The sequence below is a fragment of the Dipteris shenzhenensis genome, chromosome 8 (genome assembly GCF_047967505.1).
Source record: "Dipteris shenzhenensis isolate YYH24624 ecotype China chromosome 8, Dip_SZ_1.0, whole genome shotgun sequence".
NCBI lineage: Eukaryota > Viridiplantae > Streptophyta > Polypodiopsida > Gleicheniales > Dipteridaceae > Dipteris > Dipteris shenzhenensis.
Window position 1 is genome coordinate 37,325,805 of NC_141603.1, and position 4,317 is coordinate 37,330,121.

General features: G+C 42.6%; 1 pseudogene; it reads right to left on the reverse strand.

Annotated features, from left to right (window-relative positions):
• Positions 1-1,794: 1,794 nt before the first annotated feature.
• LOC147899456 (shikimate O-hydroxycinnamoyltransferase pseudogene) lies at positions 1,795-3,962 on the reverse strand (annotated as a pseudogene).
• Positions 3,963-4,317: the final 355 nt, after the last annotated feature.

Sequence of the window (4,317 nt, forward strand, 5' to 3'; positions counted from 1 at the left end):
CATAATTTCTTCTAGAAATCTTTCGTAGTAGTATGCTCATTTACTACTATGAAATAACATGAATCTGCAAGATGAATTCTAATAGTGGACTTTTTTAATGCATCCATCTCATTCCAATCATCCTCATATATATCTACAAGCTTAGCTGCAATCCCTGCCAAAGGTTTAATCTGCTTCTTTTGAATAAGCACATTCCTTATCTGTTCTTTCCACAAAGAAAAGTTTGTCCCATCAAACTTTTGAATGCTGAAAAACTCCTTTTTAGACATGGAAGAGGATACCATGATGCAAATCAAGCAAAATCCCAAATGTTAGTGCCTACAAGATCGGATGCACCCAAATATGTATGTCACAATGGAGGATAATATCACAAAAAACTCAAAGCTCAAAGCATCAAAACACATTTAACTCATCTGCATATACTATATATTCATATAAGAAAATCTGGCCCAAAAGAAAATGTCAACTTGCAATTACAAAACAATGACAAACCCAATGCCAATAAGAGCCAAGTGCCTCATGATAAACACCATCCATGGGCATAAGCATCAATAATGTCTCAACTAAAAGAGCATAGCACTATCAGCGCATCAACAACAATGTATCAAAGTTGTCCCTTAGCATAAAATAGCATCTGTGTGCTAAATGTCCATGTTAGCTAGGGACATCATATCTATTTGCACATGTGAAATAAGATGTCTGATCACTTCATGTCAAAGCTAGGCTCTCATATCATCGAGCTAATGACACATAGAACATCGGATGAATGGTTGATTTTTCTCAAGTGATTGAAGCTTATGGACTACATTGAGACTAAAAAGTTTTGATGCAAGAGCTTAATCTATTGTCCTTGGCATGAGATGTGGAGGGTGGCTTGCTTATTTGTCCAGTGCATGAGATGATGACTTTGTGGATGGACATGATGGTGGCAACACAAATGAAAATCCTCATTAAAGAGTCAATAAACACAAATGAACAATCTGTCCGAAACAAGCACCCAAGCGCCGAGAAGGAAGAAATGAATAAGTTTGATTTGTTACACCTTATAATACACATCTGCCCAAGGATGTTTCGTGATGGCATTGTGAGAATAGAGAATCAATAGCAAATGGGCCTCCAAAGAGAAAAGCACAATAGCACAATTCGAATCCAAGAACATAAAAAATCAAAGTCCAATGATTTTTAGTGAGAATATAGTGATCAATGTAAGAAAACAAGCTTAGCATCTTAGTGCAAAGGACAATGGGAGGAGAAGGAGAGGGAAAGGACAAGGGAAAGGGGAGACAAAGAAAAACGTGGAAAAAAGGAGATGAGAGGTAAAGAAAGAGGAGATGGAGAACGGATTGTGAGAATGAAAGAGAGTGTGAATAGCATGTTGAAATAATGCCATCCACAAGTTGCACAACTTAAGATTAAGACATTTGAATATAAAAGGACTTCAAAATGAATAAAAGTTTTCTTGCTATAAGGTGATGGTGATGCTAGTAGTCACAATCATGAAGGATGTACGTAATTTCTAAAATCAACACATAAGATCGGATGTACATGATTCTTAAATCAAGGAGTAAGGTCAAATCTATGGTCTTTATATTAACCATATTAATGTATCTATAGCTTAGTCGAAATCTAACTTTTAAATGGTGCAACCACACATTATGCAAGATCAAGACTTAAGCATGGATGTCAATTGTATTTAATCATCCAAGGATCCATAAGCACATGAAAAAACATGATCATGATGATACAAAAGGATGCCTTTTTTAAAGGATAATGGACTCAATGAAGGGAGCCTACTTATCCAACTGAGGGCAACTCTTCTAGGCCTTCAGAGCAATAGATAAGCTTACAAAAGCGAAGCATATGGCTAGATAAGAGAGCCATGCAAACATACAAGCCATTGGAATTGTTGTCAGGGAGGCTAGGCAACACATAGGCCAAGCCCTCAAAGGCAATGTATGCAGGGCCCATGTAATTTGGTCGGCCCCACCCGAAGTCTGCTTCATAAATGAGTAGTCGCAACCAACTAGTGATCCCAAGATTTAGGGCTTTAAATGTGTGCTCCCCACGCACAAGTGCTACCAGCTCGCTTTGCATCTCTAGATAATCCAATGCGGATCGTAGATATTCATCATCCATGCATGCTAGTGTTTCGTGGATCTGACTGGCAACTGCACCCAGCGGACCTGCAAGTAGATTTCCTAAAAGTGATGTCGAAGTTGCTGAGAAGATCGCATTACCGAAGTAGCCTTTGGGCAAAGGTGCTCGCACGCAGGACCGACCATCAGTGACGACATAGAGCTTGGTAGGTTGCTTTTCAGACAAAGCACGTGCTGTGCACATGCAGCGCCACACAAGACCTCGTAGGTGCTAAAGGAGACATTAGCATCACCTTGAGTTGCCACCTTCTTGAGGGCCTCCAATTGCTGTTTACTAAATCCATACATTTCCGTAACGAAGCCAACGCCCTCCTTCTTAGGATCATCACCCTCTTGTTGTTGCTTTGGCAATAGCTGAGGCGGTGCCTCTTATTCCACATGTTCAAACCTCGGCTTCGGTGGATCCCTCGCCCTTAACAGCGTCCTGTCTATGAAGGGCCTCACCCCCTCCCCCTTCCCTCTAGCCATATCCGCCCATGTGTTCACAAAATGTAGCGCAGACATCCCGTCTGCCACCTGATGTTGCAGGCCTAAGCCTAATGCAACCCCTCCGCACTTAAAGAATGTTACCTGCAATGCAAACATGAGTGAGCAAACGGGAGTTACGGAACTAATGCAACCCGTGTATAATTACAGCAAGAAGACCATGTAGAGAGCAGAAAACAGCAGCATTAAAAGCCTGTAAATTGGAAAGCGAGCCCGGACGAGTGTCATGCAGAACACACGAGTAAACAACCCATAAAATGAGGGCGGAAAGAACATCATCATACGTTGGACTCATCTAACGTCACAAAAGGCCAAAAGGTAGCTCGATCTAGAAGGAAACCGGATATAGGACATAGGATGTGGGATCGCATCTAATGCTTCATCGATCAAGGCCAAAAGGTAGCTCGATCGACAAGGAAACCGGATACAGGACACAGGATGTGGACTCATCTAATGCTTCATCGATCACTTGGCCAAAAGGTAGCTCGATCGAGAAGGAAACCGGATACAGGACACAGGATGTGGACCCATCTAACGCTTCATCGATCAAGGCCAAAAGGTAGCTCGATCGACAAGGAAACCGGATACGGACACAGAATGTGGGATCGCATCTACTAACAAGTCGGGACTCAGGAAATGTCTTATATATCGGAGTTCATCCGACCCAACCCAGACGGAAGAGGGTGGTTTCGAACTTAGAAGTTGGCCGGGTGAAATGCTTACCTGAGCAACGAGAAGGGGAGAACTGCTCAGGCCCTTCGTATAATCGACTTTGGGAATCAACTCCTTCATCCTCAGGCTGGGAGTAAAATCACCGAAGTCGCTCATGAATGCGTCCGCCGCTGCCTCTACAAGCAGTACCCCTTCATTGTTACAATCAATATCGATCCTCCCATCTTGGGTTGGTTTCAACCTCCCTGCAATGGGATAAAATGCTACCAAAGTGCTGGCCAACGGATCCTTAAGATGGTCGAAGGAGAAAAAGTTCGGACATCCATTAGACTTATAGAAATAGACACTGGGAGTATGTATGCGGGGAACGATGAAGTCGACGTTGGAATTCCACAAAACTCGATGAGGTGTGGCAGACGAAGGGCGTACCAAAGCCGATTTTCTGATCGTTATCATCATCTTTGCGTGGGTATGCTGGGCGAGAGAGAGAGAGAGATGCACAGAGAGAGAAAGCTAGAGAGGAGGGAGACAGAGATATAAGTGAATGCTCTTGCTCGGCTCGGCTGTAGCACTCGCCGATTGTGTAACAAGAAGCTTGAGAGAGAGAGCGAGAGAGGAGGGAGAGTCAATGGAGGTCTCTTCGGGTGAAGTGAATGTAAAGCTCATTGGCATTCCCAATTTCCCATATCTTGGGAGATGCACACATAAAATTGCAATCCCCACGTTGTTTTTCTCAAAGTTAGCACAGCGCTTCTTCTGTATGTCCGTTTAAGGTACGAGTAACCTGACCCGTCTACGACGGGCTAGCTAGCGACCCGCTCCGCCGGGTCTTAAGATGCTAAAATGTCTGAAACCGACAATATAACAAAAGAAACATTTAAATACAAGCAACATACTCTAACAAAAAAAAATATCTATGACATAGTACTTCAAAATATTACATCCGAAAGTGAAGCCAGAGAACTCATTGATATGTCCAAATACATATAAAATGCAATAGACA